The following is a 12,561-nucleotide window of genomic DNA, read 5'->3' as shown; positions in this document are numbered from 1 at the left end:
GTGGCCAGCATGACTAAGCTGCTTCTGGCGAACCAGAGCAGCGCACGGAAATGCCATTTACCTTCCCGCTGGAGCGGTACCTATTTATCTACTTGCACTTTGACGTGCTTTCGAACTGCTAGGTTGGCAGGAGCTGGGATCGAGCAACAGGAGCTCACCCCGTCGCGGGGATTAGAACTGCCGACCTTCTGATCGTCAAGTCCTAGGCGCTGTGGTTTAACCCACAGCGCTACCCGCATCCTGACAGCGCCACCCGCGTCCCAGTAGCACCTTAGAGACCAACTAAGTTTGTTATTGGTATGAGCTTTCGTCTGCATGCACACTTCATCGGATACACTGAAACAGAAGTCACCAGACCCTTATATATAGTGAGAGGGTGGGGAGGGGTATTGCTCAGAAGGGTGGTGGGAATAGGTGATAGGTGTGGTAAACCTGTTGACGACTGTTAACAACTGCATTTGGTCTTACAGGAAAAAGCAAGGGGTGAAATGGCTAAAAATAGCTTTCTCATGTATAATGAGATAAGAATTCAATGTCTCTATTCAGACCAGGTCTCTCCATGGTTTTAAATTTGGTAATAAGTTGCAATTCAGCAACTGCTTTTTCCAGTCTATTTCTGAAATTCTTTTGTAATAAGACAGCTACTTTGAGATCTTGTATAGAATGTCCTGGGAGATTGAAGTGTTCTGAAGGCAGCCCTGTTTAGGGAAGCTTTTAATGTTTGATGTATTATAGTAATTTAATAAAAAAAAATTGGAAGCCGCCCAGAGTGGCTGGGGAAGCCCAGCCAGATGGGCGGGGTATAAATAATAAATTATTATTATTATTATTATTATTATTATTATTATTATTATTATTATTATTATTCTCCTACTGGTTTCTCTGTCTTGTGGTTCCTGAATTTTTCAAAGGAAATCTTCATGAAAACTGAAAAGCATCTTAGCGTTAATTTCTCTTCATGGCAGGTCTCCTGTGGTGCCATTTCCCCTAATATACACATTTATTTCCCCTAAAACAGTGCGTTTTTGGATGTCTTCAACAATGCATTTTACGTGGCTGGAAAACGATTGCAAAAATTCAAATGTCCAAGGATGGCTGTGTTTTGGTTCTTGTTCAGGAAAGTGCTGGTTAGGCAAGTCTGCCTTAAGATGCGAAACGAAATGAATTTCCTCTCCCGACCGGTGGTGCTTCATGAATTCAACAGGATTTCTTCATGCCGATAGAGGTTCTGACAGCAGCTCTGAAAACCAAGGTTCTAAATTGCATGGGGAATCCTCAACCTCTCCCTTGATTGTTTACTTAATCTAAAATAAGAGTGCCTGCAGAGGGCTTGTCTTGCACTTAAATCTCTAGAAATCTTTTGTGTGCTTTATAAACAACAGCTAGCAAAAGCCCACTTGTATGTGACTTCAAGGTTGATGAGCCCTTTTGGAGCCTTGGCCTAATCCCCTTTTGTCTCCCTGACCCACAGACCCCTATCTCCCAAACTTCCATGGTCTTTTTACTTCTCCCATGTCTGTCCAGTATGAAGTTCTGACCTGGTTCTGCTTTCTCCTTAGGTCTCCCCGATTTTGTCCCAACCACACCTTTTCCCCTCGGGTTCTTTGCCCCATTTCCCTTAGCTGCTGGTTTTGGCCAGGGCTTTCCCAAGATGTTTTGGCACCTGAAGTCAAAATCAGTATGGACCAATGCAATGCGCTCTACATGGGGCTACCTTTGAAGGTGACCCGGAAACTACAACTAATCCAGAATGCGGCAGCTAGACTGGTGACTGGGAGCGGCCGCCGAGACCACATAACACTGGTCTTGAAGGACCTACATTGGCTCCCAGTACGTTTCCGGGCACAATTCAAAGTGTTGGTGCTGACCTTTAAAGCCCTAAACGGCCTCGGTCCAATATACCTGAAGGAGCGTCTCCGCCCTCATCGTTTAGCCCGGACATTGAGGTCCAGCGCCGAAGGCCTTCTGGCGGTTCCCTCACTGCGAGAAGTGAGGTTACAGGGAACCAGGCAGAGGGCCTTCTCGGTAGTGGCACCCTCCCATCAGATGTCAAGGAAATAAACACTTTTAGAATACATCTGAAGGCAGCCCTGTTTAGGGATGTTTTTAATGTTTGGTGTTTTTAATATCCTCTTGGAAGCCGCCCAGAGTGGCTAAGAGGCCAGCCAGATGGGCGGAGTATAAGTAATATTATTATTATTATTATTATTAGTGCCCCACAAAGTGGTGCCTCCCCTACCCCACCCCCAGCCAGGGAATAAGGGGTGAGTGAAGATCTACACCAGGAACAAGGAGGGAATGAGGACAGCAGGACCTCCTCTTCGCCAAAACCCTCTGTAGATATGGCATTGGACGGCTGCTAAGGAGAAGGAGGCAGAGGGGCAGCAACAGCAGTAGTGGGCAATGCATTCCTTGGAGGCAGGATCTGCTGCCCCCGTGGATCCTGCTGCCTGAGGCAGTTCCCTCACCTTGCCTCATAGGTGAGCTGGCCCAGGTCTCAGCAGTGCTTTTGCCCAGCCAGTTTCTCCTACTTGTGCAGTATTATGTACTGAGTTGAATAGGATCCAAAAGGCAGCAGTCTGATTGGTCCTAGAACAATGCAGCAGTATGATTGGTCTGCAGGAGCCACCCAATCCAGCTCCAGGTGGAAGTGAATCCGCAACCTGATTGGCCTACAGGAGAATCCCGGAATTAGCCAATCACGTGCAGCCCATTGTGTAAATAATGTATATAAAGCAGATATTGTGGGGGAACTTCCATTCCTCCTCACCACTATGAGCTGAATAAAGAGCATGAAATCCACTCTCGACTCCGAGTATATTTCATGCAGTCTAACCGAACAACCATCTCCTTCAACTCCCAGTTCTCCTCGACAGCTTACCTGGTATTCCTCTCTTCCCACCTCCCCTGCGAATGAACACCCTGTGAATTTCACATATTGATTTCGACCAGCCAACCCTATCGTCGTTTGTGTAATCCTTAGGAAATCAGGGGGGTGTACTTCAGGCAGAGATAAATTTCCTTATTGGCTGGTGCTGATTCCTTACCGAATTGCTAGGCAACAGCTCTTGGCAGGACCGCTGACAGCACCCATAATCCCCTGCATGTGAATTTTCAAACTTAATTCCACTTCCCTTGGTTCAAGCCAAAGGTTGAAGCATTTCGCTGCAGCCAGAACAATTAGCAAGGAGCCGCTTCCTCACACGGCTGAATTACAGCAAGCGAGAAATGAAAAATTACCATATCGACCCCTTGGCAACACAACCAATCTAAGTAGAACGGCCATTAAGACACATCTTTCCTGAGGCTCCTAAGCTTTCTCAGTATCTTGTTTTATTCAATGAAAGGCAATACTGAAACAAGCCGGGCAAAATAATTATTACTCGTCGTTTAATATGCATGGGGCTTCCCCCTCCTCCCCATAGCACTGAAAAGCTCAGTACATACCTGGTGGAATGCCCCGGGAAGGGAGGGAGATCTGTCATGATGCTTGCAAATTAAGAAGACAAAACACACGAGGGAAGGGACTAAGGGGGAAGGCAGAGAATGGAGATCAGTTCTTCAAGGCCAGAATAAAGGGGTGAGCTATTTCCTGCGTTGCTGGGGGTTGGACAAGATAATAATAATAATATTTCAACATTTCAAATATACATTTTTTAAAAAACCAGAAGCTTTTTTATTGGGCATTGTAGGGGATGATATAAATAGAAATGATTGTAAGCTGTTTTTATACGCCGTGACGGCAGAAAGAATATTATTGGCACAAAAATGGAAGCAAGAAGAATTACCGAGGAAAGAAGACTGGAGGATGAAATTGATGGACTATGCAGAATTAGATAAACGAACGGGAAGAATTCAAAACCGGCGGGACCAGAGATTCACAGAAGATTGGCATAAATTTACAGACTATCTGAAAAGTAATTGTGATGATCAGATTACATTTGTAGGTTTGCAGGAAGTTTTGTGAGGTGAATAATTTGAATTATTGCATAATTGGATGAAAAGGAAGACGTTAGTTAAGATAATTAAAAGCAAAATGAATTTAAGAAATGCAGAAGAAATCATAAAAATGGGGGACCATCAAAGGTGCTGATGGAAGTCCAAAAAATTGTATAAGATGTGAAATTTTGTGGTATGTATGACAATTAGTATGTTTTAAAATGAATAAAATTATTTTTTAAAAAAGATAATAATAATAATAAATTTTATTTATACCCCACCCCCCCAGGCCAGAACCAGGCTCAGGGCAGCTAACACCAGTAAAATTACAGTAAAAAAATAATAGGGGGGGGGGACAGACACCAATATAAAATGCAGGTTAAAATACAATTTAAAATGCAGCCTCATTTTAAAAGTAGCCCATGGATCAAAACTGTAAGGGGAGGGAAACATAAGGGTCAGACTGAGTCCAAACCAAAGGCCAGGCGGAACAGCTCTGTCTTGCAGGCCCTGCGGAAAGATGTCAAGTCCCGCAGGGCCCTAGTCTCCTGTGACAGAGCGTTCCACCAAGCCGGGGCCAGTACTGAAAAGGCCCTGGCCCTAGTTGAGACCAATCTAACCACCTTGCGACTTGGGATCTCCAAAATGTTGTCATTTGTGGACCTAAAGGTCCTCCACGGGGCATACCAGGAGAGGCGGTCCCGTAGGTACGTGGGTCCTAGGCTGCATAGGGCTTTAAACGTCAAAACCAGCCCCTTAAATCTGACCCTGACCCTGTACTCCACCGGGAGCCAATGCAGTTGGTAAAAGCACTGAATGAATGTGATCCCTGATGTCCTTCAGGATCTCCCCACTGCACTCAGGACCTGTACTTCATGGTCTGGTGGTCCCTTTAAAATACCGTATTTTTCGCTCTATAAGACAGGCCTTTTCCCCTCCAAAAATTAAGGGGAAATGTGTGTGCGTCCTATGGAGCGAATGCAGGCTCCATGGCTTCAGCGATAGCAACAAGAAGCCTCTGAAAGCGCAGTGGGAGCGCTCCCGCTGCACTCCGGAGGCTTCACGTTGCTTTCACTGAAGCCTGGATAGCGCGAGGGGTCAGTGCGCACCGATCCCTCTTGCTCTCCTGGCTTTGCTTCGCTGGAGAGCCGCTGCGCAGCTTTCCCTCTCTGTGCAGCGCCCCTTCAGTGAAGCGGGAGGAGAAATGGAAGGGGCTCCTTTTCTCCTGGCGCTTCGCTGAAGGGGCGCAGAGAGGGAGAGGTTGTTTTTTCTTGTTCTCCCCCTCTAAAACAAGGTGCGTCGTATGGTCGGGTGCGTCCTATAGAGCAAAAAATAAGGGAGTTGGAATCAGTGTTATTTTTGTAGAAAAACAGGTGCTGGAACTCACCACGAACGCCTCCCTTGTTCTCTTGGAACGGCAATGATGCCCACCTGTGAGGTGCTAGAATTGAGTTCCGGCTGGAAAAAAAGCCCTGGTTGGAGTGCAATTTAACGAAAGATGCCGAACTTCTTAAATGTAGTGCATATTCCAGGACTAAGACCAAGACTTCACCAGATAATGGGCCTACAATGAGGTAAAGGTAAAGGGACCGCTGACCATTAGGTCCAGTCGTGGCCGACTCTGGGGTTGCGGCGCTCATCTCGCTTTATTGGCCGAGGGAGCCGGCATACAGCTTCTGGGTCATGTGGCCAGCATGACTAAGCCACTTCTGGCGAACCAGAGCAGCGCACGGAAACCTTCCCCGCCTATTTATCTACTTGCACTTTGAGGTGCTTTTGAACTGCTAGGTTGGCCTGAGCCAGGGACCAAGCAACGGGAGCTCACCTCGTCGTGGGGATTCGAACCACTGACCTTCTGATCGGCAAGTCTTAGGCTCTGTAGTTTAACCCACAGCGCCACCCGCGTCCCTCCTACAATGAGGTAGCTCGTCTTAAAGATAAATTATAACCAATATTCCACGAACTTTCTGCAAGTTTCATTGTTATATCGTCTCCTCTGTCTTGACCCTGGAAGAGCCCGGAATAGCCATAATACAGCTTTAAGACCAATGCATTCTGGATGGAACTTGTCACAAAAATATTGCAAGAAATCAGATCTGGAACAAAACAGGAAATTGTTCAGGAAACACGGGAATGCAAACGGCTAACGGGTGCTCCATTAAAAATGATGGCAACCAAGGATGGGGATTGGCCCCCAAAAGGATTGTGGGGAAAATCCCACTGTGATGGAGAATTTGCCTTCTGTAAGTTGTCAACAGATCCTGAGCTTCACAAGGAATATAGGGATTTGAGTTTTGTAGGAAGTTGGAAAGTGGTCCACTTCAACCATAGGGCAATATGTAAGAAATTAAATTTCCGTTATGATGAAACATCAAACATTAATGTTTGCCAAAGACAACTGTCGTCTTTTTATAACTCTGCAAGACTCAAGTGTCTGTTTTCAAAATATAGGAGTGTAAAGTTTACCAGCAGCACAATTTTTATTAAATACATATATTTGAATTATGGTGCTGGAGGAGACTCTTGAGAGTCCCATGGACTGCAAGAAGATCAAACCTATCCATTCTTAAGGAAATCAGCCTTGAGTGCTCACTGGAAGGACAGATCGTGAAGCTGAGGCTCCAATACTTTGGCCACCTCATGAGAAGAGAAGACTCCCTGGAAAAGACCCTGATGTTGGGAAAGATGGAGGGCACAAGGAGAAGGGGACGACAGAGGACGAGATGGTGGGACAGTGTTCTCAAAGCTACTAGCATGAGTTTGACCAAACTATGGGAGGCAGTGGAAGACAGGAGTGCCTGGCGTGCTCTGGCCCAGGGGGTCACGAAGAGTCGGACATGACTAAACAACTAAACAACAACATATTTAAAAGATCAGTAGATCATATATTAAATTGTTTGGGGGAAGGTAATAGATGTTTAGGCTGCAATTAATGAATTTTTATAAAAAAAATGTTATCAGTGATATCTCGTCTACTCCACCCTCTCATTATTTACAGAAGTGGCACTTGAAAGTATAATCCTTTTATTTTTTTTCCAGTTCCACTTAATAAAATGAAACCAAATGACCCTTAGTCAATTTTTAACCACAGCAAAACTTGCTTGATTTTCACAGTTATTGCGGCTACTGAAAAGTACCAAGCAATTCATTTATCCCAATGTTTGTTGAGGCAAATTAACAATAATTTAAGTCGTACATACATATACTATTTCAGTAAAGTGGCAATGGAAGATTGAGTGCTGACCACCAGCTGCTGAGGGAAGCAGCTCAGAGCTAAGTATCAAACATCTAAATTGATGAAAAGCTTGCGTGTTGAACATTGGCTGAAGTAACAGAATAGCACTGATACCTGCTCAGTATTCAGTGTCCAAATATGTTCCCAAAATAGTTCCCCCATTTCTCTTCCACCACAGGAAATAATACATTCAGTCAACATTTTATTGTTGAGATGCAAACTATATTCAGGCATTTGCCTGAATAGAAACTGTGAACAGAGACAACATCCCTAGGCATACGTACTTTTAGGTCCAAGGACAGAAGAGGTTTTTTCAAGTGTGTTCCCTTGAATGCACTGAGAAATGTTCTCTCTGGTCAGGAACCCTGGGAAATCCAGAGTTTCTTGCACACAGGTTTCCAAGTGCATTCACCTTCCTGACATTAGAATGCTATAAAGGTATTTTTGTACCTTGATTGTGTGCTCAGCTGCCTGGTGAAATGGCCAGGAAGTTCTCCCAAATTTTTGCTCTGTAGGAGGAGAGTCTTCATTGCTTGAAGGCATTTCAAACACAACAGAGCCAGCAAGCCAGTTTTAATCCACAATACGAAATAAGGTTTTATTTAACAAGTGATGCTGAGGAAGATTTTTGTCTGGAATGTCGCAATTATAGAAGATGTGATGTTGACAAAGATGCATTTGAAAATCAAATGGACTTTCTAACGCACCTAGGTCTTACATTATTGGTGCGAGGAATGCAAAAGCCAATGTAAGTGTTGCTTGTGAAAATATAGCCTTGAAGCACAGTTACTCTTGGCAATAGCTAAACATTAAACATTCCCCAAAGAGGGTTGCCTTTAGATGTCTTCTAAAAGTCTGGTAGTTGTTTTTCTCTTTGACATCTGGTGGGAGGGCGTTCCACAGGGCAGGTGCCACTACCGAGAAGGCCCTCTGCCTGGTTCCCTGTAACTTGGCTTCTCGCAGCCAGGGAACTGCCAGAAGGCCCTCAGTGCTGGACCTCAGTGTCTGGGCAGAATGATGGGGGTGGAGACCCTCCTTCAGGTATACTGGACCGAGGCCATTTAGGGCTTTAAAGGTCAACACCAACGCTTTGAATTGTGCTCGGAAACGTACTGGGAGCCAGTGTAGGTCTTTCAAGACCAGTGTTATGTGGTCTTGGCGGCCGCTCCCAGTCACCAGTCTAGCTGCCCTATTGTGGATTCTTTGTAGTTTCCGGGTCACTTTCAAAGGTAGCCCCACATAGAGCGCATTGCAGTAGTCCAAGCGGGAGATTACTAGAGCATGCACCACTCTGGAGAGACAGTCCACAGGCAGGTAGGGTCTCAGCCTGCATACCAGATGGAGCTGATAAACAGCTGCCCTGGACACAGAATTGACCTGTGCCTCCATGGACAGCTGTGAGTCCAGAATGACTCCCAGGCTGCACACCTGGTCCTTCAGGGGCACAGTTACCCCATTCAGGACCAGGGAGTCCTCCACACCTGCCTCCCTCCTGTCCCCCAAGAACAGTACTTCTGTCTTGTCAGGATTCAACATCAATCTGTTAGCCACCATTCATCTTCTAGCTGTCTCCAGACACTCACAAAGGACCTTCACCACCTTCACTGGTCCACTGAACAGACATAAATCCATCCAATATTGTCCTCTCCACACATCACTGGAGAAACGCAGATGGTGGAAGACAGCAGCCTTTGAATTCAGCATATTCTCAGTTTTGGAATATGCTTGGAAGATCTGTTAACGTAAACTGAGAATGCATGCTAGAGGAAACATTGGCAAAAGAGGATATGCTGTATTTCTTGCAACTTCTCTGCCTGCCACTAATCATCTGATTGTGGATCTCTTCGTAAGTTTGTGTTGAACTCCCAGTTGGGTCTGAACAATACTACTGGAAATGTGTTAAATCACATATCTAACAGACTTAATACAGAATAGAAAAACATAAGCATTTCTGGTATAACCCTCTAATTTTACTGGTGATTTAAAATATCAAAACAATGTTTGCTCTCCTTTTTTCGTCTTCAAACACAATGACATGATCCTTTTCTATGTGGGCTTTTTCACTACTCCCCAGAACGTGTGAACAGGTGTGAATTCAATAGTTGTGATAATAGCAGCTCTTGGGGGGTGTATTTGCTTTGGGAAACTCATACATGGGGAACAGGTTACATGCCATGACCCCCATGCAAATCAGACAATCTGTGACTGCTTTTCAGAAAAGTATATCAGAAGATCCAGGCACAGATGTTAGATGCATTTGGCCCTCACTGTAAGACTTCAAAGGTTTAAGTAAGAAAGAATGAGGTGTGAAAGGAGGCAATTTGCTACAGGTTGTCCCTGCGAACCTGAAGTGTTTGTTTTTGTGATTTTAGAAGTCAATGCACCAGTTGTTCATTGACAGTGGAATTATAGGAGTCGCCGTTTGCCTAAAGCAGAAATATAAAATTATTCCTAACTGAGCATCAAAACTGTAGACCCAAGGGACTATGAAATGAGGTTCAGCAATAACGAAAGAGGAATAGTCTGGCAAAGGTGGTTGTGTTGGAGATTTGGAAGAATGGCAAGCAGTATTATGGGGAATCTGTAAAGATGGGAGATTGTGAAAGGCAGTTCCAGCTCTCATTTGTAGAAAGATTCAGCCTTCTGTTTTGTTATTTGGGTATGCACATATTTGTAAGCAAGATAGGGCCAAGTTTAGAAACCATCTAAGCTAGTGGCAACCCCCATATTTTGTGATTATGATTTCCGTATGCCAATTCTGTTTCACATGAAGCTCTTCCTTTTGAGTCCTTAACCTATCACAAATCAGCTTAATCTGAAGGACCTAAATTCTAATACTAAGAGCTTGAAAAGCTTGTTTCTGTCCACTGCAGCCAACCACTCAGTTCATAATTTCTGGTAAACATTCTACTCACTCATGTTCAGTTTAATTGTGCTGTGGTGATAGTTTCTGAGTGGTTAGACAACATTGACATCCTGCACCAGATCAGATCGGACAGTTCAAAGGCAGCTCCCTGTTCGAAGGCACCATCATTTATCACAACTTTGGTGGGGCAGACCAGACAGGACCTCACAAGTTCAACCAGGGAGAATGGGAATTTTTGCTCTCCGGAATCAGGACCACTCTTCCTAGGTTGAAAAATAATAATGGCGAGGACAGTTTATTTGTCACGACAAGATCCTGAATCATGGGACAAAGCGATGCAGAGGCTTTTGGGAAACTGTGACACAACCGCTTCCCCCAAGTCATGATGGGAAAGATCAACAGTTGGAAGAATGAAGGACAAAACACCATTGGGACAACATCATTGGGTGGGGGGTGGGGGAGAGAATTGCCATACTCAGGAAGAACCATGAATCCAATAGGAGTACCTCACTTGAAACTTTATAAAGTACTTAATATATTAACATGAATTGAAACCATAAGATGGTAGCCATTGTAGAAGGGATTATTATCTTGAAGGGAATGTAATTGAAATTATTAAGCTCTTGGAACACAGAAAAGAAAACAAATAAAGAGGAAGCCATCAAATCTAGCACATGAGGAGGCCACTTTAACTAAATTGTAGAATTTGGTATATAAACAATTGGTTTTTGCTATAACATTGGAAAAGCAATAAAAATATTTATTCTTAAAGAGAGATTTTTTGCCCTCCACAAATCATGGCGCCACACCTTGTGTAAGTAACCCGTTCATTCCCAGATTTAGGGTTGAAATAATGGCCAGACGAGGCTCTTTGGGTTTGGTTGACTATGTCATCTATACAACGCAACAGAAAGAACTCACATCAGCTGTCACGGCCGTCTTTGGCATTAGTGAGACAACAGCTGATTGTGTGTGTTATGTACTGAAGTTCTCACCCTGGACCAGCAGGGGGATACTTTTCACTCAGGTCCACATATGCAAATAAGGGATCGAAAGTGATGTTCAGTGATTGGATAGTTACAGAAATTGGTTACTGTTGCATTCTAGTGGAGCTCTATATAAGCAGGCTGGCTGAACCAGTTCAGTTCTGTTCTGGCCTGTGAATAAACAAGAGCTGTTTGAAGAATCGCTGTGTCGTCTGATATGTTCACCCACAACTTAACAATGTGAGAGAGGTTCTGCTACCGATACGCAGCCAAAGTATTCAACTTAACCAATTCGCCAAAGTATTCCAAGTACCAGCAATTTAGCCACATTATTATTTAGAGTTCTATGGTGGTGGAAGTGGCAATGTCAGGTCGAGGACACTACTGAAAGTCCATAGGCACAAACGTACATTTAGGCAGACTTATTAGGGTGGCGCTGTGGGTTAAACCACAGAGCCTAGGGCTTGCCGATCAAAATGTCGGCGGTTTGAATCCCCGCGACGGGGTGGGCTCCCATTGCTTGGTCCCTGCTCCTGCCAACCTAGCAGTTCGAAAGCACATCAAAATACAAGTAGATAAATAGGTATCACTCTGGCGGGAAGGTAAATGGCATTTCTGTGCGCTGCTCTGGTTCGCCAGAAGCGGCTTAGTCATGCTGGCCACATGACCCAGAAGCTGTACGCCGGCTCCCTTGGCCAATAAAGCAAGATGAGCACCACAACCCAAGTCGGCCACGACTGGACCTAATGGTCAGGGGTCCCTTTACCTTTATTAGGGTGCCACTTGCTTTCCGTAAACCGGGGCTATGGCAACCAAAAGCAATGCTCATCGCCAGAACAGTAAAAAAGTATAAGGCAGACACTGCTGAATCTACAAGCCAGATTTGCCTCTTGAAGAAGCAGGGGCAGGTTATACCAAACTTATGGATGAGCAGAGATAGCTAAGTGCAAGGTTTGCTTCCTAGGCTGAGTTGTGCCCCAAAACAACAAAATCCATTTGGTCATTAGAGGGGTTCCACACTAGGAGAACTTAAAAATGGAAAGCATAACACTCGTGGTCAACAAAAGAGGTTTAAAGACTGTCACAAGGCAAATCTAAAAAAATGTAGTATAAACACAGACAACTGGGAAACACCTGTCTGTGAGCGCTGCAACTGGAGAACAGCCTTTACCAAAGGTGTCATGGGCTTTGAAGATACTTGAACTCAGGACGCAAGGGAGAAACGTGCTAGGAGGAAGGCACGCTTGGCAAATCCACACCGTGATCAACTCCTGCCCGCCATGATCAACCCTATGTCCTCTCTGTGGAAGGACGTGTGGGTCCAGAATTGGCCTCCACAGCCACTTATGGATTCATTGTTAAAACCGTGTTTATGGAAGACAATCTTACTCGGCTCTGAGGCATCATTGAAGAAGAAGACACTAGGAGAACCTTTTTGCCCTTTGAGACGTAAATGTTTGCTTGTAGAGGTGTTCGCTCCCATGGCTACTTCATTCCAGTTATGGTGAGCTGAGCTTGGTATTGTTAACAGTTTT

Source organism: Podarcis vaucheri (assembly GCF_965113315.1).
Source record: "Podarcis vaucheri genome assembly, chromosome: 5".
Lineage (NCBI taxonomy): Eukaryota > Metazoa > Chordata > Lepidosauria > Squamata > Lacertidae > Podarcis > Podarcis vaucheri.
This window is presented reverse-complemented; position numbering follows the sequence as displayed.